This window comes from Lethenteron reissneri, chromosome 22 (assembly GCF_015708825.2).
Source record: "Lethenteron reissneri isolate LAM-NWPU_2019-01 chromosome 22, ASM1570882v1, whole genome shotgun sequence".
Taxonomy (NCBI): domain Eukaryota; kingdom Metazoa; phylum Chordata; class Hyperoartia; order Petromyzontiformes; family Petromyzontidae; genus Lethenteron; species Lethenteron reissneri.
In genome coordinates this window covers 4,255,430-4,280,434 of record NC_083800.1, presented here as the reverse complement: position 1 = coordinate 4,280,434, position 25,005 = coordinate 4,255,430, and positions in this window count along the sequence as shown.

Sequence of the window (25,005 nt, the reverse complement as noted above, 5' to 3'; positions counted from 1 at the left end):
AAGTAATTGTATTTTTTCATTTGCTATACAGCCAGATAATACGACAAATCGCTAACCTTAAACACCCAGTCGTTCATAAAAGTTTAAGGCAATATAATACTATAGTAATAAAGGAAGTGCAGAATCACTTAAAGGGAATTCATAGCTTGAAAGCATTTAGCGCGGGGCCCTTGAAAGTGTGGGGCCCATAGCATATGGTACTTTTGCTACTAGGATAATCTGCCACTGCATCTGAGTCATTCACTCTCTTTGAGAGTGAGCGAAGACTGCGAGGCGCATAACAAGTTGAAATGATCAATTATTGTTTTACAAAATTCCGTGAGACATTATGGGAGGGAGAATATCTCACAACACCGTAAGAGGAGAGAACCACAAATAAATGCATCTTGAGATGTGTTTTATTATTATCATTTTTCATCTGACAAAAAGCAGGAATTTCAACGTAGCCACGAACACTTACAGATTTCCCCATCATAAAGAGGATGATCCTATGGAAAGCCAAGACAGGTGGCAATCCTCGTGTGCGTACGTACAGAGCAGCGAGCTGCGGGTCGCACACACACACACACGACAGAGGAGGAGGAGGAGGCACAGGCGGTGCGAGTCGTGACAGCACACCACCTCCGCCAGCAAACCAAGCGGCAGTTCCATTCGAAGCATCCCACGTATTGATGAATGTCGGTGCTCGGGCCGGAGTGTTCCTTAAGCGTGTCAATTAAAATGACTGAAGCAACCCGGGAGCAGGCCAGAGCGGGGTGAGGCGCTACATTAACGGCACCATAAACATGGTCGGACGGGCGTATAGCTCACCCAAAGTGAGCTGGCCAATAGACGCACTTCATTTCACAGCAACAATCGGTGCCTGGTGAAAAGAGGCATTGATCGGGCAATCGTAGCTTAACACAATGGAAGGGCTTTCTGTGGCAAGGCCTTTAGTGATCCCCGCACTGTAGTTACTGCTGTTAGATCGTGCTCCATTTATTCCTGGATAAACCCACCGACGCCGCCTTGTTTGAGGCCTTTTTTTCATCCCGGTGCGGCGAGGGCACAAAGGTAGGAGAACGAAGTCCGGGCGGATTTTCTCTGTGCGCAGGAAAGGCCACTGTAAACTAGTTGTTGTTATTGTTGTTATTGTTGTTGTCATTTTGCTTCAAGAGCCTACATTGAACAGATAGGCGAGCTGCCGTCACTCCGATGGCAGGCAATCAGGTGCCACGCTGCTCAAGATGCTCTAGTGGAGTCTTATCGTGATGCCCAACTTCCTCTTTGTTATTTTCTTCTACGGTGGCGAGTTGATCAGCGATGTTTATAGGTTCATGTCGAGGTTGGCGAGCGAGCCTGCGGACGGCTTTAGGAGTAGCCTGGTGAATATCCGATATGCCGGCCGGGCGAATGATTGAAGCGGACAGCGGCGTTACTACGTGGTCCATGGTTCGAGATTGGTGACCCCAGTCCCACTGCGGGCCACTCTTAATTGTCCACTGGGGTAGGGATAAAGCCATATCAGCCATGCGATGGTCAGACCCATGCCCAGGGTAGTGACGTGAAAATTAAGTACGGTCCTGTCACTTGTCTGGCACGGCTACCCGCTTTCCTAATGACAATTCAGGGCTTGACAAATTAACGGTGTCTCAAATAAAATTCCACGTTTCTGTCAATACACAGTACATTTTAAGCGGTGTATTCTCGCATTAATGTAAGTGAATGGAATGTGTGCCTGGAGAAGGGAGCTAAAAATATTCGGGGGCTGAGGCTGAGAGCGGGGGGGAAAAAATATAATAAAAAAAGAACCAGAAAAAAACCCCACAAAGTTCCTATTGAACCCTGCAAAACTCCATCGCGGGTAGGGCTTCATCAGGCAGAAATTCTGATTTACTGTCCAGGCCCCGGCCATGCTGCTTCCGTGAGTAAAATACCTCCCTGTGTCAACTTTCACACGCACAGCAAATTGCGGTTTGAATAAAATAAAATAAAAAGTTGAAAAGCAGGGAGGCTGCAATTTTTTAAATGAACCCTGAAAGGAGTGTTTTGTTTGGAAGTCACCAGGAGGCAGTTTTATGATGCTTGGCAACTTTCCGCACAATTACATCTTAAATAAGGCTCAATTTAAATTTTACACTTTTCTGCAGTTTGAAACCTTCACAAGTAACCGACGTCCCTACCATTTAATGTAGCACTTTGTGACGATTTGAGAGCAATGCCTTCTCACGCGTCACCTGTGGGAAGTCAGATTCGGGCGATACTTTCCAGCTTAAAACTTTAACGTTTAAATTACATTTCCAAAAGGGCCAAGTTGTAAAAAAAAAATCAATGCAGAGCAAATAATTCTGAAAACTTACGTTTTTAATTTTAATTCCAAGATCACACAAAAAAGCATGAAGCTGCGTCTCAAATGAATTGCTATTTAATAGCTGAACAATACATTTTTGCAGAAGACTTTTTTTTTAAGAAGTCAAGTCACCCTGTACAAACGTTAAGACTGAACGGTTGGTTATTACTCAACGATTTACATTGTTTTAACGCAATTAAAATTAACACTCAGATTTTATTTGTAACCTCTCCAGAATGTATTTGCCTTTTGTTGAGAAAATTTTTCGCTGACGATTTCTTCACAATAATCTCTACGCAGTAATAGGCCGACAATCGTAGAGTCCTATTCACAAGCAATACACGTAAGCCAGCAAATGGTAGTTAGGCTAATGTAATTTAGCCATTATCCACAACATGAGCTTGATTGAGTTGGGATCCGTGAAGCAAAATTATGCGGAGAAATATTCAGCAAATGTAATGCCAATTATCTACACATATTTACTAATGTGCACCATTTGTATCCCGCCTTACATATGAAGTGTGTCTCAACATTGTGTGTTGCCTGAGCCAGTTAAAAACACTGTTTTATAACAATTATCTTGCAAAGATAAATCAATTAAATTATGCCTAAACGTATTATGCAGCTTCATATCTACCTTACCTAAAGCAAACAAAACGAGGAATAAAACCACAATTACCCAAACAGGCACAATGGTTAATTTGTAATAGTGGTCCATTGAGGGCTAAAATAGAATGTGGCCATGCAAAGTTTCTTAACCAAGTAAATACATAAACATGTATACACATATTATTTGTAATAGTAGGTTTTTACCCTTTTAACTGGTACAAAACTGACACCTTTATTCAAGGCATCATGTTTGCAATGACCACAACACAAGTAGTCAAAAAAGCAAACAAAAATAAGCAACTCTGATAAGGATGATAATATGCACTGTCCTTGAAGTTGATTGGCCCACACCCGAGACGGCTTTCTTTAGAGCCTAGTCCCCATTGGTGTAGGGCCAGATGACACCAAAAGGCGTACAACTCAAACACAGTGCAATATCAGAGTATTGAGAGCTCGGGGTAAGCATTTACACTATGAGATCTCTTTTACCAGTGGCAAAATATAATAGTAGGTTTTTACCCTTTTAACTGGTACAAAACTGACACCTTTATTCAAGGCATCATGTTTGCAATGACCACAACACAAGTAGTCAAAAAAGCAAACAAAAATAAGCAACTCTGATAAGGATGATAATATGCACTGTCCTTGAAGTTGATTGGCCCACACCCGAGACGGCTTTCTTTAGAGCCTAGTCCCCATTGGTGTAGGGCCAGATGACACCAGAAGGCGTACAACTCAAACACAGTGCAATATCAGAGTATTGAGAGCTCGGGGTAAGCATTTACACTATGAGATCTCTTTTACCAGTGGCAAAATATAATAGTAGGTTTTTACCCTTTTAACTGGTACAAAACTGACACCTTTATTCAAGGCATCATGTTTGCAATGACCACAACACAAGTAGTCAAAAAAGCAAACAAAAATAAGCAACTCTGATAAGGATGATAATATGCACTGTCCTTGAAGTTGATTGGCCCACACTCGAGACGGCTTTCTTTAGAGCCTAGTCCCCATTGGTGTAGGGCCAGATGACACCAGAAGGCGTACAACTCAAACACAGTGCAATATCAGAGTATTGAGAGCTCGGGGTAAGCATTTACACTATGAGATCTCTTTTACCAGTGGCAAAATATAATAGTAGGTTTTTACCCTTTTAACTGGTACAAAACTGACACCTTTATTCAAGGCATCATGTTTGCAATGACCACAACACAAGTAGTCAAAAAAGCAAACAAAAATAAGCAACTCTGATAAGGATGATAATATGCACTGTCCTTGAAGTTGATTGGCCCACACCCGAGACGGCTTTCTTTAGAGCCTAGTCCCCATTGGTGTAGGGCCAGATGACACCAGAAGGCGTACAACTCAAACACAGTGCAATATCAGAGTATTGAGAGCTCGGGGTAAGCATTGGTAAAAGAGATCTCATAGTGTAAATGCTTACCCCGAGCTCTCAATACTCTGATATTGCACTGTGTTTGAGTTGTACGCCTTCTGATGTCATCTGGCCCTACACCAATGGGGACTAGGCTCTAAAGAAAGCCGTCTCGGGTGTGGGCCAATCAACTTCAAGGACAGTGCATATTATCATCCTTATCAGAGTTGCTTATTTTTGTTTGCTTTTTTGACTACTTGTGTTGTGGTCATTGCAAACATGATGCCTTGAATAAAGGTGTCAGTTTTGTACCAGTTAAAAGGGTAAAAACCTACTATTATATTTTGCCACTGGTAAAAGAGATCTCATAGTGTAAATGCTTACCCCGAGCTCTCAATACTCTGATATTGCACTGTGTTTGAGTTGTACGCCTTCTGGTGTCATCTGGCCCTACACCAATGGGGACTAGGCTCTAAAGAAAGCCGTCTCGGGTGTGGGCCAATCAACTTCAAGGACAGTGCATATTATCATCCTTATCAGAGTTGCTTATTTTTGTTTGCTTTTTTGACTACTTGTGTTGTGGTCATTGCAAACATGATGCCTTGAATAAAGGTGTCAGTTTTGTACCAGTTAAAAGGGTAAAAACCTACTATTATATTTTGCCACTGGTAAAAGAGATCTCATAGCATATTATTTGTGTTTTTCGGTAAAGTCACGTAGATAGGTTCAAAGAAAACACGTGACTTTACCGAAAGTCCCAAATAATATGAATTCCTGCAGTCAAAACAGCTTTAAGTCAAGATTTATGTCTACATAAATATACATATATAACACTGGTATCATCAATGCCAAATATAGACCTCGATGGCCATCAACATTATACAAAAACTGAAAAGTGTGGACAGGACCACGGAGAGATGCATGCTTGTAAGGAATTACATTTCAGAAAAATTATCAACACATGGATTGTAGATGTGAGAACGTACGCAGGTGTGAAAAGCCTGCTTTGGGCAGGACACGTCACCAAAAGGGATAACGACGGAGTGGGAGCCAAGGGACCACGTTTCAGAGTATATATCCACCGCGGAGATGGAGCGATGAAATCAGCTCCTATGCATCATAGGATCGTGAGAGATGACGACGCCAGCTTGCGGAGGTCTTCATCCAAGAGTGAATTGATGATGGCTGATGATAACGGTGATGATGATGATGGCCATCATACTTCCGAAGGTTCTATCATCAGATGTCTGAGAGTGTCGCTCTATCAACTGCCCACATAACAGTGGGCTTGCCGATCCATCTTCCTTTGTCAATACAGCCATGCAGAGCTTAGCCGGCTGAGGGTCTGCCATAGTTCTCCCCATCGTAGACACACACATGGACTCGCACACACAAGAGTGCTGCGGCACAGCCTTACAGTATTTAAATGAAGCTCCCTCGAATTTTAGTGAGGACCTCATGACCCTTCCCTTCCTGGTGCTGTAATGGCTGTGTGTTGAAATGCGGTTGGTTGGAGTCGGGGCAGATGGGGGCGGTGAGCGGGCTAGTGGAGACCGCCATAGGAACTGTGCAATGCTTACCCAGGGGTCTAAAATGTGACAGAAGCCAGGGATAGGGGGTGCTTGTCAATGCTCGCCCAGCTGACATACCCACTCACAGAACGTGCCACCCCCAAAGGGTCTGACCCTAGGCCTGGTGCAGGCTCCACACCCAAGCCCCCACCATCCAGCGAGACGTACGCGACGCTTTGCAGACAGACAGACAGGCAGGCGGCCTCGTGCGAGAAAATTGTTTCGGAGGAAAGAGCAGGTAATTCGACAGATTTCCTTAAAAATGCACCATCAAACGTGTCATAAGCCTGTCATTTATTTATTCATTCAGTGCAGCAGTTGTTCGCCCCCGTGCAGTGTGTGACCCTCAATGGTGAGCTGTCTGCCTGTCAGCCACGTTGCAGTCGAGGGCCTTTGAAGCACATTAGACCGTGGAAGCTCACGCAAGTAAATACGGTGAGCTTGGAAGGTGAGGGTGTCAGGAACTATTTGTTCCACGGCATTAAACCTGTTTGGTCTCAAGCGAGAAAAATTAATGTGCTCGTTAGAAATGAAACTTGGCCAGTTGTGATCAATTACAATATGAAGTAATTGTAGGGGTGGGGGGGGGGGTGTGATAGAGGAGGGGAAATACCATTACTTACATATGAGAAGAAGGAGAAAAAAAAACACGTAATTTTCAACCCTACGAAACTGTCAATGTGAAGCGAGAAAAAAAAAACGTCAACTCTTTTGCGTGTGAAGTTAAGTCATTATATTCTATGAATGTCTGAAAAATCAACAACAAAATTGCATTTCCTGCGAAGTGTACGGGTATTGTTTTTCAAACTCACAATCTAGCACGTGCAAAGAAGACTGCTGTCACACTTTTTTTTATCGGTCTCACTCCTGGCCACAAACATCAAACAGCTGATTTTCAAACTCCAAAGGGAGAAACTTGGGAGATATTCATACAAGCAGCCGGGTGGTCGGTGTAAAGGTCAGAGTGTAAATCCTTTGTAGGACTCAGCACTCCCTCCCCCTCCGTTCCAATTTGTGCGCATTCGAAAGCAACTCCAGCACACACACACACGCAGTGCTGTGTGTGTGTGTCTGCGCGCCGTAACGCAACACCCAATCTTATTTGTTTTGTTTAAAAAATAAAATAAAATATTGGTTTACGCTGAAATCGCTAATCTTTGTCAAGGTCTCCGTAGGCCAAAATTCTCACTTTGTGCAATCAGCTCCACTCGGTTCCCGCTTAGAATATGTTCACACAAATTGGCATGTCTTTTAGCTGCATATGGCTTGTTTACGGGGAGAAGCCGTGTTTTAAAGGAGTCGGGGGAGAATTTGACTTTTGCCGGGTGGTTAATTTGGCAGTAACACCTGTACTCGACGGTCTAATCTCGCGAAAAATGTTAGGGGAACTTTAAAAATAGTCAAGCAGATGGGACATCTGGCTTCCTGTCCTTCAGTGCGTGATTCGGGGCACAAGGCAGCAACTGCGGGGGTGAGAATTGGGAGAGAGATGGGAGGATAGGGATGAAAAACGGTTAGAATTGGTTATAATAGGGTCGGAATGTGGAGAAAATTGTGTGATAAGGACTGAACCGGCTTTAGAAGTGAGAAGAATACGTGTAATCTCAGCCGTGGCAGAAAAGCGCGGTGGAACGCGCGTTTTTACAAGATACGAAACAAACATCCGTAAGCCAACACCGAATAAAAATGTTCCAAGGAAGTATGCGGCTCAAGGACGAGCCATTGTTTTGAGGTGCCTGTTGAATTTTGTAAGTACGATTTTTGTTGTTGTTGTTGAAATGAATTAATATATTTTAAAGTTTGCCATGACGTACGACTGCTGGTCACAGATATGTTAACACATACCAGCTGAAGCCATGACAAACCTAACGTCATTAACCTTTCCATTCCAAAAGCGGTATTTTAATTGCTCTCCGTTTTTTGCTGACTACATCCAATTCTTGTTCACAGGTGCTAATAATCACTGCCAAGCCGGGCAAAAAAAAAAATCTACAAAAGAATATAAATGCGTTCATCATCAGCAAAATATGCTCTCTGTCCATGTCATTATCATCCCTCATGCTTCCCACACGCTCGTGCGATTTGTAAATCTTGTATAGGGGTTGGGGCCATTGGCTTACCTTTGTCTGCCAAGGCCCCCTTTGAAGTCACGAAGCAGAGCTGATCAGCCCCGTTACGGCTCCACCAGGTTCACACAGTCAACTGTTCCCGTTACCACCCGACAATGTTTTAGCAGAGCATTACCCGACTGCTGAGTCCACTATGAAATGGCAATCGCTGAGTGACACGAGGTCATTACGTCTCCAGTGCAATAGCCTCAGTCCACAAACGTTCAAAATTATGAATAACTAAGAAAAAAAAACGAAAAATGTAGAGGGCGGTTGAGTGGCTTGGGCGGTCAATGACATGCCACTGAGATTCCGGGTTCAAATCTGGGCATCTGCATGCGATTATGTCGAGAAGATAGTTGATAGTCTCAGTTTGGTGAGATATTCCTATGAATAAAAAAAAACTGATTTTTTTTATTTGGCTTATCCAGCTTTGAGAATATATATTTTAAAAAAGAATGCTTGATTGACATGCAACGCTTTAAAAAAAAAAAAACGTAAAGGCGTTTGCATCCAGTGTCAACAGAAACGGCCTATTGATATGACTGGGGAAGCAGTTTTGTGAAATCATCTCTCTGGGTCATTTTATGCAAAAGTTACGAAATAGAAATGTAATTGTCTTGTGAAATGATGTCGAGAATACCGTGGACCAGATAATCGGGAGCTAAAAAAAGGAAACATTTGGCCAGCTTCGTCCAGTCTCTTGACCTTTTCGGCCACCATCTTTCCACTGTTGTCTGTCTGTCGCTTCATCTTTAAAACAAAGTGCAGTAAACTTCCACTCTGTATCGATTTAAAGCTTTCGTGACTGCAGGGATTCATCTTCTTGGTTCTTTCGGTAAAGTTACGTAGAAGGGAAGTAATACAATAATACAAATAAAACATAATAAAATAATTCTCACGACGTTTCGGCCACAACGCAAGCAGCCGTCCTCAGGTGAAGACCAGGTCTGTCGGGGAGACAGCGTCTGAATGTCTTCACCTGAGGACGGCTGCTTGCGTTGTGGCCGAAACGTCGTGAGAATTATTTTATTATGTTTTATTTTTAATATTTTATTACTTCCCTTCTACGTGACTTTACCGAAAGAACCAAGAAAATAACACTCTGTATTTGAAAGAGAGAGTGGCGACAATGGAGCGAACAAGAGAGGACGTCCACCGAGGAAGAGGAGCGGGTGAAATCAGGTACTTGGTGGATAACCACATCGTGAGAGGTAGCGGTGGTGGCTTAGCGAGGCCTTCACCCAGCAGTTGATTAACCATGGCTGACGACAACGCTGATGACGAACGGAAAAAAAACTCCTTTGCCTGTCTATAGCGCGTCATCTCAAAACTACTTACCCGGGTTAAATAAAGGGACTGTTCCAAATGCTCACTTCCAGCAAAGACGGGAGGCAATTCTGTCCATTGCTCATTGTGCGGAGGAGTTTTTTTTATATATCGCGTTCAGAAAATAAAAGAAATAGAACAAGACGACCGACCCCGATTGGTTCAGTGAGCGAGCTGCCCCTGTCTGTAGCCCGGGGGGGGGGGGGGGTCCTTGTCCGGGGACGCTCTCCATGGTGCTATCGCTAGCCCCCTCACGTCGGGCGCAGTGTCGGCACTGCGATAGCGCGAACAGATCAGAGGCTCCTGAGATTGAGCCATGCGATTACGTTTGTCAGGGCCCCCTTTTTTTTCCACGCTGTTATTTTGTTGTTGTTCTTTTTTTTACCCTTTAGACTGTCACAGCCTTTAAATGTTCAATGTGCAGTCTGCTTTTAATGGCAAGGACATAACACCTTGGTTTTTTCATGGATATAATTACCGCATTTACTCACGCAATGCAGAACGAAACTGTAAGGTTTGAATCATCGGTTTGTACGTGTCTGATTTAATGTGACTTGATTCCAAATTGCATGTGGACAAATACAAACAATCAGTATTGGCATGTAATGCAAAGTTCTAGGGCAGTATTTGAAATTGAAGGTTTTGGTCATCATGATATATAAATCGTAAACTAATATTATTAATAATACATTTAAAAACACTTGCAAATCCACGACTGAATGAAGGTCTCCCCATGTCGTGTGCATCATGGAAGTTTGTTTGACCATACTTCACCACGTTAGCCAAGGTTAGCCAAGGACCGGCTCAGATATTACTCACCACTGATGTTAGCCTTGGCTGGGAATCAAACTCAGGTCGCCGGGTAAATATACACATGCGCTTACCACTTCACCACCAATCCACCTCAATGTATTACTGTAATGCAAAGATGTAAAAATAGAAATGCTATGGTAGCATGGGTCCACTTAAACCCTGACCTTTCGTGAATGTTCATCTACTGACTAACCACGACAACTACACAACAAGGTGGTGATCCCATGGACTGCATCGAGCGGCTGCATCATTGTTCTCCAGCAGAGCACCATTCTAACACGAGACAATAAGAGCACTGCCCTCTACAGAGAAGAATAAAGCACAACACAGGGAGCCCGATGCCAAATAAACAGGCTTGCGCAGAGACTGTGCAGATAACATGTGCCCGAGGCGCTCCAAAGAAGACCCAGTCACAAAAACAAATATAAAATGAATGAACGACAAAAACCAAATTGCAACGAACAGAGCGACCATATGGAACTCGCGCAGTGCTGAGCATTCAACGCAAACTGCTAAACGTGCATTATCTGCGCTCGCAAGCAACAAAACGCACAAATCCGGACACGGTCGAAATGTGCGTGTCATTTATTTTCGTTGCACTTTTTTTCTTCTTCCTTCTTTCTAGCAAGCAGGCCAGATAACAACAAGCAGAAATAATAGGATAATGGGGCTTAATCATGAGAGCGTACGCAGCTTACGCGCTGTTAGCCTGCGGAGAAGATGATTGGACGTGACACGAGGACTTGAGTGGGAGATCACACCCCATGTCGCAACTTGGTGACCTTTGACACGCAGGTTGGCATTACAAACAAAGGTTAAGAGCAAAGGGGTGTGAGATCATCCAAAATGAGCTCCGTTTAAGTGGGTGGGAAGAAATTGTCCTCGGCTTGGGCACCCTGGGAATTTGCGGATAAGCCGCGTGCGTGTAAAGGGTAACCAGAACATTTCGCCCTCAGTATTAGTTCAACTTGTGCGACCAATTTTGAGGTCATCTCATGGGGGCATCTCATCCAACAAAAAAAAACGAAGGCGCTCATTTCCCAACGGACCTATCCTCCTTCTTATTCTTTTTTTTTCTCCCCCGGCCACGGTTGCCAACGAGCGGCAAGTGCCCACACCGGCCCAAAAGTCAAAGCTCGTTAAAATGTAGGCAGAGCAGCAACGCGACGTTGATATCTCAGCACGCACAGCGAACGGGTTTCTCTGATTGTGTCGTCGTCCCAGTACACACCGCCCCCCCCCCCCCCCCCCATCGCTTTACTGGTGATTGCAGAAGTGATGATAATCCTCTTAAATGGCTCTAATCCCAAAATAACCATAATAAACTGCCACATCTGGCACGCTGTAAAAAAAAAATCATCCCCATAATTGCACACGGCCACCCCCACGCTCTCCTCCTTTCTCTAGGAAACCAGCAGGCAAGCAGGCAAGCAGGCGCGGAGACAATAACACAGATACAACACAACTGCTTTCGGCACGTTAAAATGTCAAGCGATCAAATACAGAAAACGAAAACGGATCAGTGATCTGAACAATTGCTTTTCACCGCGCCAAAAGTTAAAACATCTGGTTACATAATGCGCAGTTCAAATGCTAAGCATACATCTTCGTGCTCCTCAAAGATTGTCAATGAGCAGTGCACTATTGCGAATTTAAAAAAATCAAAGACAAAGATCCCCCGTATTGCCTTAAGATACTGTTGGGGCAAGTGCTGTTAGCGAGCACCTATGAAGGCCGGCATGGCACACGAGGGGGTGGGTGGCCAGCACCACGCCCGGCCGCCTTTGTCTCCCCAGTGGCGATGTTTACACACCGCACCAGGTACTCATTTGAGGCGTGAGTTGACCTAGGGGAGGCCCTAGGACCGGTTTGGATAATCGTCACTGGTGTTTTCCGTGAGCGGGAATCGAACTCAGGTCGCCGGGTTCATTAGCGGAGCGCGCTAACCGCTGCACTACCGCTCCCGTGAATATCCACACGGTGATAAACGTAGACTTATCTAAGGCAGTGTTCTTCATTGCAAGGCCCACGGCCCACTCGCGGACCCTGTGTGGCCTTTAGTGCGGCCCCTGACGTGCAGCCCTCGGCAATACACAGCACGTGACAACACCCCTTGCAGGCGACGTGGCGGCCCTCACACTGATGATGTCTTATCAGCGAAAGTCCTCCCCCCCCCCCCACCTCTGAAAATGTGTGAAGAACACTGCTCTAAGGCATATGAACAACCAGCTGCATGCAGTACAGTGAATGCATTCACGGGTTTCCTCACAGGGGGCTGAATCATGGAAAAATGTGTCGTCCAACTTTGTGTGCAAGGCTCACCCCATCGCCCACATGAGCTGAATCTGGCTTGGTTAAGATCCAAGTCAGTTACTGCCCGCGAGACCACACTTACATTAAACTGAACAATTTTTTATTTATTTTACCAGCTACATTTTTTTCAAATCCTAGTCGGGGGTTGATTCAGCAAATCATCCTTTCAGAGTCGATTAAATAAGTACTACTTTGCCCTATGCTATATGAATGTGGAATTTGCAACACGAGCTCAGGGTTGTCAGCAGGCATTGATGGCAGATTATGGGGTCCTTCATCCAGCAGTTGATTGGCCATGCCTGATGATGATGATGATTATTACGATAATGGGTGCTGCCCTATGCTCAACCGATGAGGAAAATACTTTGACTTTTGAAATGAGATTAACACAACAATTACAGACTTCACCAAAGCAAACCCAAATAAAATATGAGATGTTTCTACCACATATGATAGGGGGGGAAACATTCCAGCTTAATCTTGTGCCAACATGAAAAACAAAAATCGACGTTGGCCCTTACCTCGTGTCAAAATACGGCTAAGTCATAGGTCAAAGCAGAGTTAATAGTGCTCTGAGAAGACACAGAAATCAAATTGAGTTTAATTAGTGAGCCTGTGAGAGAGCGAGAGAGGAGAGAGACGATGACAAAAAAAACACAGAAGCGTGGCTTGTAGGGAGGCGGTGGGGGGGGGGGTGATGAGATGGAGGGGAGGAGGTGAGTGTGTGGTTGGAAGCTAAATACACAAGAGATGGCTTTAGTGGGATCCAGTAGGTGACCTTGGAATAATCAGTGTTGAGGCAGTTCCTTTACACCCCTCTCCACACCACCCACCCCCCCCAGCCCCTACATCTCATTGCCCTGGGAGTCTCAGCCGATCCCTTGCAGCTTCCCTCCTTTTTGCTGTTAATGAGCATGTTAATTGAACTTTTGAGCCTTTAATTTTTTTTTGCACTCTCTTCCCCTCCGATCTTACTGTCAAGACAAAGCGAGAGGGCACCGCTGATCGTTTGCCAATCATTGGTAAGTTGGCAGGTTAACGAGTTCAAAGGTAATTCTACACCCCCCCCCTCCCCCCCTCCAATCCCCGCACCTCCGATTAGCGCGCGGTTGGCGACGAACGGTGCAAAAAGAAGTTCAACATTCAAATGTAAATAATGAATCATTCAAAGTCATTTGTCAATTCCAATGCCGGATGAAGGCCTCCCGACGCTGCGTTGGTCGTGGCAATTCTCTGAGCATGCTTCGCCGTGCTGTGTGAAGGGAGGTAGGCCAAGAATGATTCAAATGTGAGCCATAGCCAGGCATAGAACTCAGGTATCCAGGTTCGTAGTGCAGTATTCTAACCACTGTCCAACTGCTGTAGCTAATATATATATACTGCATACGTATGTACTGTGTCTTGTTGGTGCAAGATGTTGGTGAAATCTTCTGCGCTCAATTGGAAAATGCGCTTCAACGTAATAACCACGTGGGTTTTCACTGTCGTGCTCTCCAATGCGTGCCCGGGTCGCTGCCGCGTGTTGTTCAGCACGATGTCCGACGTTTCGCTCCACGTGCTGTGAACGTAGAACGTCGTGCCATGGCAACATGCGGCGCAACCCGACTCTTGAAGTGTTTTTTCTCCCAAGCCGTTTTCGTCTTCTGTCCGCCATAGTTGTGATGAAGTGTAAACAGGCTTTGTGACTCTGGGGTTCATTCAGATGACCTTCCTGAGCCGAAAGGTCAAGGCAGGCATCAAGTCCGATGAAGCACACAGGGATCACATGACATCAGCACGGAGTTCTTGATCACAGCTAAAGCAACGCACAGAACTCAAGTGACACAAAAGAACAGGGATAAAGCCAAATTGGAATTACACGCTATACATTTCTGATTAATTGCTTGATTTAAAAAAAATATTGTTTATGCCAATTTTTTCGTATTATTTTGGGATTATTATTATTATTCCGGTTCTTGCAGCGGCTTACTGCACTTTAATATGAACCTGGCAGCTCGCCATGGACAACATCAGTGGCAAGGTTATCACTGAGCCAGTCCCGGACCCTCCTTTCCACCAGCCCGCACTTGGTAGCGTGCTGCAGTATGGTCTTAGGTTTTTTCCGGTAAAGTCACGTAGGTAAAAAATTAAAATTAAAATTTATAAAATAAAAATCACGACGTTTCGGAGGCAACACAAGCTTCCGTCTTCAGGTGGAACCGTCACAGCACGATAGCTGTATCAAGTGAGTAGTTCACGACGTTTCGGAGGCAACACAAGCTTCTGTCTGAGCTACTCACTTGATACAGCTATCGTGCTGTGACGGTTCCACCTGAAGACGGAAGCTTGTGTTGCCTCCGAAACGTCGTAATTTTTATTTGTATTTTATTAATTTTAATTAAAAAAATTTACCTACGTGACTTTACCTAAAAAACCTACGAATATGAATCGTTGCAGTCACGAAAGCTTCAAATCTGCCGCAGTATGGTCAAGTAATCCCCGTGACTCACATGTTGGAAGATCTCCATTCAGATGTGGCCTCAGAGAGGCGACAATTGAAGTTGACCGCAGAGTGCTGAGGATTATGAGTTGTTTATCGTTAATTGTTTATTTTTTTTTACTTTCGCATCAGAGACTCTGAGATGGGTATTATTTTCAGCGCTTATTTATACATATTTTTTTCAAATCGATTTTTTTGTTGTTGTTCAGAAAATAGCTTCTTGTGTCACTGTGGGTATTCTTAGTGAGAGCATAAATGGTTCCCTGACTACTCATTCGGCTTTTTTTTTGTTTCGTTTGTTATGTATTTCCAGTGCGAGTGTTCCATATTTTTAAATGGTTCTCGTAATTTCTCGCTATATATATGATGTTTCTTTAGGCGAAAAAGTATTGAAAAATAGCAGCATGGAGAGATGCACGATGAACAATATACAGAGACGGGGAGAAGATCACACGGATCAGGGGATGTGGCCTGCCCAAGAAGGCTTGGGCAGGCCACATCGCAAGAAGGGGTGAAGTATGGTGAACTTCTTTCGCACCGCACGTAGCCAACTGCGCTAATCGGAGATGCGGGGGGGAAGGACAACAAACTCAACATGAAAAGCAGTTCGAAAGAAATTGTTTTTTGTTATTTACATAGATTTCAAAGTGATACCAAGTGGAGAGACTGGTGATAGAACGGCATCCAAAGCAGGGCTCACGCCCGAGATAACGATCGCCGTGGAGGTGGAGTGATGAGGTCAGCTGATTCGCGGGGACGAGATGAACTGTGGCATCACAGGACCCTGAGGGATTGCGATGATGCTGGTATAGAAATGATGATGATGATGATGTAGATTTTTTTCATAGAAATTATCCGAACAAATATTTTGTCTTTCTAACCATCATGGAGATCAACCCTCCAAGATATCTCATGCAGTTTAACACGTAGGCGTTCGCGACCAGTATTATTCATAATAAAGGTTTTTGGGTTTAGATCGCGTTGTTATAAATGTGTCGCAACCCTCCACCACCCGACACGGCCAATCAGTAAAAAATGTGTCACGTTAACAAAACGCCAATTAGTTACTTATTCAGCCCACCGGTGTGATTGGCCGTGTCGGGTGGTGGAGGGTTGCGACACATTTATAACAACGCGATCAAACCCAAAACCCTTTATGATGAATACCTTATGCGGTTGAAAAGTACAGATGAGCTGGTTGCATTATGAGTCAAAAGAAATCGCCCTTCTCCCTCTGTACGTTGCAGCTCGATTGAGTTGACAACCATCAGGTTGTTCTCTATGACACCAGCTGGGGAGGAAAGTTGGGTTTGCAGAGTGTGTAAACTAATAGTGCCAACAGCAGCAGCAGCAGCAGCAATGCCACCCACCCGCACAAGCTTGGCGGGATTTTGGGTGATTAAAACTGCTCACTGACAGATTAGGTCAAAACTCGCTATGCTTGCGGTACTAACTTGGGAAATTATGCAGGGCAGTAGTTTATTTTATTTTATTCTTATTTCTACTGTGAGCCATTTAGTTATTCGCTATCAACATGACCAGTTTTCTGTTTGCTTTCTTGCAATTATTGGTATCGTGCAAGACACTGCTGCTAATGTGCAGTGTCAAGCCAGGACAGAATTCAGCTTAGGGTTTATTTGAGAAAATCATTCTAAATTGGCAAAACACAACACAACTGTCATGCGCAAACATTTCCCACAACCAGCTGCTGCCAACTTTCCCGAACTCACGCCGGCTACTCACCTTCAGCGTGCGAACCAGCCATTACCCACCAAACCACACCTGCATTGTACCGCAATAGGAGGAGGGCGAGAAGACAAATCCTCCACACTTCACCAAGTCAGCTTAGGACAGAGGCAAGGGCCAACGTGATGAAGCTGTCTCACCGTGTGAAGAAAGACTCCCACTGCAATGAATACGCAGGCACTGGGCCATTAGGGTCTCTAAGCAGAAATGGTGTTTAAACCTTAACCTTTATATTCACAAACTCCTAACGGGACGATAGAAATGATGCAGACAAGAGACAGAGATATAGTGGGTTGAAATAACAACCAGACAGTGTAGACAACTGTTGACCAAAGATAACGATGTAGTGAGATGAGAGAAAACGATACATGAGACAGATACAGTATAGGGATGTAGTGAACTGATTATCATGGTTGGCAACTGTGATACATGTAGATAAGAGACAGAGATGGAGTTAAAAGACAAAAGGACGATGTGGACGAGATAAACATGAGAAAGATGAATTCACAGTAGTTGTGTTAATTTTCCTAAAGCTGTCGTGACTGCAGGGATTCATATTCTTGGTTACTTCGGCAAAGTCACGTAGAAGGGAAATAATAAAATAATAAAAATCAAACAAGAAAATTCTCACGACGTTTCGATTGCAACACAAGCAATCATCATCAGGTGTGAAAACCACAGCAAGAAAATTTGACAAAAAATGTTTATTTTTATTTCTAGCTGTGGTTTTCACACCTGATGATGATTGCTTGTGTTGCAATCGAAACGTCGTGAGAATTTTATTGTTTTCTTTTTATTGTTTGACCATTTCCCTTCTACGTGAATTTACCGAAATAATCAAGAATAGTTTAATTGACCTGTTTATGTTTATTGGGATTTGAATCGGAGCCGACATTTGGTTCGCCCCCTTTATCCACTTAGGTCCCGAAGCGTTTGCTCTGTTCCCTCGTGCCTGGCTCCGCCACTGCGGACACAAGGCGCAAGCTCCGTCAGGCTCAGCGAGAGCGGCCCGAAGATGCTGGACGTACGTACTGCACTTCTTCCTCACCGTACGCAGCCAACCGTCGCAACGTCGGAACTCGGCGAGGCTGTGCCGCCACGCGAGCCCCTCGATTTCATGACATCACCGACCGCACTCGTTCGGCCACTGCTTTGGCTCTGAGCATCTCCACTGCCACCCGGTACGAGATACGAACAAAAAAAAGTCGTGCCCTGGAAGGAAGTGCGTTCCTCTTCATTTCGACCAATCAATGGGACGGGAGGACCTCAATTTGTGAGGGTCACCCCGACAAACCAAGTTGAGTGCCATATTACATTTCATGGGCCTTGGGAAAGGAGAGACCCCACCCTCTCTGTGCAATGACAGCCACCATCTCCGCGAGGCTTACACACAGCCCCAGCGCTGGCTTGCAGATGTCTTGCCAGGTAGGGACACGACTGCAGATTTACGCAAAGTGTGCGTGAAGGGGCGCTTCAGGTTGAAGCAAATATGAAAGCAAATTGTTGACGCCGGAGAGGGTGAAGCTATTGTCATTCCGCGTCGTTCTTTCCGGCACGCAACTACATTGTATTTCATCGTTGTAAGTGCTGTACAACGTAGGGGATGAGTAAGTGTCAGTGTTAACGCGAACCTGCAGTAATCGGCTTAGATCAACAGTGTGCATGCAAATATGACATTTAAGAGTTCCATGCTCTTTCTCTGTAACTGGTGTAATAGCAGGAATGGCATTATAACTGTGGTACTGAATCTCTGTAAATCCCAGCAGAGCCTCTATATCACCATTGCATGTGTTTCAATATAGACTTATTATACATTTGAAAGTATGTAATATCAGTTTTACCAATACACCATCCTTTGTTTTGATATTTTCTTGGAATTTGCACATTTTGGACTTGTGATTTTAGAATGTATCAGCAATTGTATAAATATTTTCTTTTTTCTCTTTGTCTATGTGGCCAGTCACGGCATATCATATCATGTAATAATATAGTATTTTAAAGAGATGTGGTAATACACTGCTGGATAAAGGCTTCCCCACATTCTTGTCATTCATATTGAGGCTATTTTTCACCATACTCGCTAACCATTGCGGGTCGGCAAAGCGGCGCAGGACCCAGAACCTGTTCAGATATCAATCGCCACCGTTTGCCATTGCTGGGAATCGAACTCAGGTTACTGTTGGGCGCTACTGCATTTTGCCTCCGATTAGCACGGTTGGCTACGTACGGTGCAAAAGAAGTTCAACATACATACATTTTAGCGCAGTGCCACTAACCACTGCTTGACATATCACATATATATACGTATTTTAAATGACAAAAAAACTCTTATCACATGATACGGGTCATTAACACGGGATAGGGTCTTTCAAACTCGGGTTATCTTATTTGAAAGCCCACCGATCTGTTCTTATGCAACGTGACACTGGAGCATCCAGCAGTGAAAGGGAGACGCATCTGAAATGGACGCTATCGATGTGAAACCGAGGTGGACTGTGCAAGAGAAAAAGTCTGTGGGAGGGGTGGGAGGGGGGGTATTTGTTTTGGGGGAGGTGGGTTTGGTTGTGCACGGCCACACTCAGCAGTGCCTTCAAATCACGGCGGCTCTGTTTGCGTCACACCATTGTGTTCCGTTACCGAGCACTTTTTATTAAATCCTTTATATTAAGTTCACTTGCTTGCTTGCTTGCGCGCTTACGACCGTGCAAATCTTTCGGTCGTTTTTTAACCCACTTCCCGTGATCCAATCGAGCTGACATTTAGCACACAGACTCGTTGTGCATGACAATTTATTTTCGTGAAAATGTTTTTCCAAAATTTTACACTTTTTAGAAAAAAATTCATTATATTTAATTACCAATTGCTTAATCGTGGCAGGCAATCATCTGACCCATAGGTGGTAGCCATCACAAGCCAGAGGACGAGAAGACTCTAGCCGCCACGCATATAAAGTATTTATAGTGAAAACCCTTGTTTTTACGGGTTAATTTTTTTGCGAATAAGGAATCATCGTGGACAATAAATAACGAGCTTTCCCCCATCACCCTCCAAAATAAATACGAGAAAATGCAGTCCTGCTTTCAACGGGAATAATTGAATTAATTAACTAACCCATTTATACAATTATAGTAATCGAGAAATGCAAACACCCACGGCATTGAGAATATAGGATTCAATTTGTGTCAAACTATTGTTAAAAGCCTTTTAACCACATCACCTATAATGTGCGTGACGTCGTCGCATCTTAAAAGCTGAGCAGGTTTGCGCTTGGACAGGTGACCACCATCAATAAATAGGTGCAATGTGCTGTCGGGATACGGTGTGAGTGCCAGACATCAGTGCTGCTGCATCCACCGTTGTACTGCACTTCTATACTCCCACACGCATGCTCCCCCCACCTCCAGCAACCCACTTGATACAGCAATCGTGCTGTGACGGTTCCACCTGAAGACGGAAGCTTGTGTTGCCTCCGAAACGTCGTGATTTTTATTTTATTTTTTATTTTACTTTTACTTTTATTAATTTTAATTATAATTTTTTACCTACGTGACTTTACCGAAAAAACCTAAGAATATCGTCATCCAGCAGTTAATTGACCAAGCGCTGTAAATAAGTATTGTAGTTATTGTGCACATTGCATATGGGGCAACCATAAAATGCTAAGTCTAATGTAAATATATTTAACAAAGTGACATTCTTAAGCAATGAACAGAAAAACAGAGTCGAGTGTTATGATGATAATAATGATATTGGATAGTGATTCTTCTAGAAATGTCGCTTTTAAATGTATCAAGCACATTGCCTGCCATGTGGAGATATAGCTACACGCTCTCCTATTCATTGTCTCGCTATTTTATATATGTTCAAACAAAAGCAAAGGTGGCCAAGCTATCACGACACCCTTTCCAGAAGGCAGGATTCCCTCTGCAGCCTCCCTGTCCACCCACCACCGATGCACTCACATCCATTGCATATGTATTTCAATGTATGCGCAACTTCTCTTTCCCACTGCACAAATTGGCCCGTTATGTAACGCCAACTTGCCAATATATTACCGTCGTCCTGCTCAAATTTGGGCGCGCGTGTGTGCACGACGATTGTTCAGCGCGCGTGAGTGACAGCGTGTGTCTGCGCCAAACGCACGCGCGCACAAAGACAAATATCCCCCGAAAAGCCTTAACATACTGTAGGGGCAAGTGCTGTTAGCGAGCACCTATAGAGGCCAGCACGGCACACGAGGGGTAGGGTGGCCAACACCACGCCCGGCCGCCTTTGTCTCCCCAGTGGCGATGCTTACACACCGAACCAGGTACTCATTTGAGGCTGAGTCGACCTCGGGGAGGCCCAGGACCGGTTCAAATAATCGTCACTGGGTGTTGGCCGTGAGCGGGAATCGAACCGGGGTCGCCAGGTTCGTAGCGCAGCGTAGCGCTAACCGCTACACCACCGCACGCACACGCACACGCACGCACGCGCACACGCACGCGCGCACACACCGTGCGTGCGCACGCGTGCGTTGGTGTAGCGCTAACCGCTACACCACCACCGCACGCACACGCACACGCACGCGCGCGCACACCGTGAGTGCGTGCTGCACCTACAGGTATCAGTGGCGCGAGCCGCACAGGTCTGGTGTTGTGCATCTCCCGCTTTGTTGGCGAGCAGCAGACTGAAAGTGTAGACCCCTGGGAGACCTGTGCTCGCCACAAATCAAAGGGCGCAGCCGCCCCCCTGCTCAGCCGATATGCGAGATGGTTCGAGGCTGGGAGGCTTGGCTCTTGGCGGGAGGTGTGTGTGTGTGTGGTGGTGGTGGGGGGGGGGCGGTGGGATGAGGGTTGGATTCCTGTTCGCTCACTCATAGTAGGTAAGAGCCACCTGCCTCCGCCTGCCCACGGGATGCATAACCAAGCAGGCGGGGCCGTGGAGGAGGGCACACGACTTGACTGTGCGCCGCGGACACGAGAGACTCAAACTTGAAGCTGTTTTTTTTTTTTGGGGGGGGGGGGGGGTTGGGGGGAAATGTTGCATGCGATTGTACATTTTTAATGGCAGTGAGAAAGCGCAATGTAATGGATTGAGCATTACAGGTACGTTAATGAGTCGTCATGAGTGTGATTAAACTGCCGACGACCACAGAGGGCGTTTGTGGCACTTGTACAACTGGATTTGTTTTGCAGTGGTTGTCGTCAGCCCAGAGTGAACATATGTCTGGGCTCAACGCATCACACGCATGCCAATAAATCATGGGGATAATACGTCTGCCGAAAAATACAACAGCCCATACCTAATATGACTTTATCAAAGGATAATGGAAACCACAGAGAGAGAGGGGAATTATGTGTCGAGAACAGTTAATATAGTTGTTTTAAGTAGGCTGCGATGAGAAATTGAATTTTTGCATACTGGAAAAATATCATACTTCAGCTGTTAAAATAATAATTTTGTATCTGTCCAAAGTAATCTTATCAGCGAGATGGTAAAATGGTCATGCTTCGTAATATAAGTTTGCATTAATATTACTAGGCATTATTAAAATGACTCTGTAACGCGAGTGTGACGCGGCACGTAATTTTGGCTGTGGGGGTAAGGTGCTGTTACACGATCAGCGTCGCCCGTGCGTCTCATTAGACATGACCACGTGGGAGCCCCGTAGTCATTTTCAGTAATAATCACACCCCTGGACCACAAGTGGTCCCAAGTAGCTGCAGAACAGACCTCTGAGAACAGAAGCCATGGGACTGCTTCTGACCCTAATGGCTACACTTATCACAAATGCTCCGCCAAACACAAATGTGCCTGAAATTGGCGATTGTTTTATCCTTTCGCTGAAAGCCCGTTGGAAGACTTGCCGTGAAGAAAAAAAGGCAGCAGCAACAGCAACAACAACAAAAACCACCACCGCGTTAATTGACTTACACTTTATTTAGAAATGGAAGAAAAACATTCTGAACGAATTTGCACAAACATATTTTCGCGGTAAATTGCAGCGGTATTGCCGTACACATTGTGCGCAGTGACATTTCTGGCGACGCCTTTCTTAGCCGCAGGCGAATCTGGTAATTGCTTGGGGTAAAGCTGCACAGCATATTCAAATGATAGCTGCCCCATATTTCTAATGAGTCAAGGAAAATCAAATTACCTTGTTATTAGCGGGAATTTTTTAAGCTGCTTTAAAAATGTAGCTGAGGATAATCAGAGCCCGGGGAGATATTTTTCCTCCCCCTCGCTCTTGCTCTCCTCCCCAATCTCTCTCTCTCCATGTCTGGTTGGAGGGGAATAGGCAAATGCAGCAGCAGTAAGAAAATGGGGGTTGGAAAGCAACGGGTGTTAATTTCTGCCTTGAGGGGGTGGGTGGCACAGAAGGGACGGGAACTCCACCGTGGGAGTGAGTGGAGTCCACATTTTATTGCCGTCTTGCCTGAGGGTTGCTCGGAAAAAAAACGGCCCGCCAACAACTTCAATCGGCGGCACTGGCAGATATCATCCACCGTGGGTGGAAGACAAAAAGCATTCTTCGCTGCGACGGCATCTCAACTCGCCGCCGTCGCCAGACCACCGGTACATTCATAATTTCTATACATTTGCATGGATTGCGCAAAGTGTCTGTCCGTCATACTTTGTATCCTCCAAATGGTACGTCGGAGGAAAACGTGCGTATAACCAAAAAATGCTTTGTCTCGCTGAGAATGTTCACGGAAAAATTGCCGCCGATGTTATCGACAACATTTTAGATGCTACATTAGTAAAGTGACGTCCAGTACAAACCAGTCCATATCTTCCGGAAGAATGATGCGTGTTTTATTCATAGAATATTCCAAAATATGGGTCCCCCCCTCCCATTGATAATTATTATTTAACGCCAATGTTGAGACCTGACATCATAATCCCTTGAGCCACGCCTGTGGCTTCGACGACAACAGGGGGTGAGGTCACCACACACCTCTGCGTGATGAGGTCACCCTTGTCCCACAGCGCTAAGCCAGACGTTTAATGTGCAGAGCTCTCCAGCACTTTTCTATTGAATTACCCATTTAGCGCAGAGCGCATCACAACGGTCTGAAGGAGCTGCCTCGCTTAGCGTTAGGTGGGCGTGTCGAAATCTAACCAATCGGAGGCTCCGAACCCTTGGTTCGTGGATTGCAACGTGCGCTCTCATTGGCTGAGGGGTGCGTGACGTCGCCGCCATGGCGTGTTTCTGTACTGTTTGCTGTTGTGACGTTTCTAACCCGCCCCAACTGGACATCTGTGAAAAGAGCTTCATGGCTCATCGGATTCCTCCAGTATGAATCAATATTTTCTGGTATACAGGAGGTCGTTGATTTTACCCCGATCCTGACGCCTATAAATTTTTATTCAGCATTTCTAGATTTGAAGCTTTCGTGACTGCAAGGATTCATATTCTTAGGTTTTTTCGGTAAAGTCACGTAGGTAAAAAATGTAAATTAATAAAAGTAAAATAAAAAAAATCACGACGTTTCGGAGGCAACACAAGCTTCCGTCTTCAGCTATCGTGCTGTGACGGTCCCACCTGAAGACGGAAGCTTGTGTTGCCTCCGAAACGTCGTGATTTTTATTTTTTATTTTATTTTTATTTTACTTTTATTAATTTTATTTTTTTACCTACGTGACTTTACCGAAAAAAACCTAAGAATTTGTATTCAACATGTTCGAAGATTTTTCTCGGGGTCTTTTGGTTTTTCCTTCCACATTTAGAATGAACGTGCGTTCAGAGTATTTGGCTGCTATACATTTACACGTGATAAGCCACTTCGTTGAGCTATCATGTGTGGCCAGGTCCCGTCTGAAAATGAGCTAAATAGCTCAGTGGGCCTTAGCTTGTAAAATATAAAAAACTAATTTTTGTTTTGTTTATAGTGTACAGCACAGGATTTTATCAAAAATTTTCATTTTCTCCCATATGTTCAGTCGAACTCGGGAACTTCACCCCGTTTTCCCATATAAACATCGTTTCTACATTCACGAATTATACTTTTTCGTAGATTTTCAGGAACCTAACCCTCTCGAATGGCGAGGCCTAGCCGTATACTGACCAGAACATCCAGTGTACGTATGTTGAACTTCTTTCGCACCGTACGTAGCCAACGGTGCTAATCGGAGGTGCGGCAGAAGAAGAACAAATGAAACACTAAAAGCAGTGTGCTTACCGTTACATTACACTGTTACACCTCAACATCATCCCTAGCAGTCCATAAACAACAGCAAAATGTGCACGGATTAAATGTCTCCCCACCAGCATTTACTCAGTGTGCATGAACTGCCATTGAATGTTGACACCGAGCAAAGAAAGAACTCTTCACAAAGGCCCGGGACAA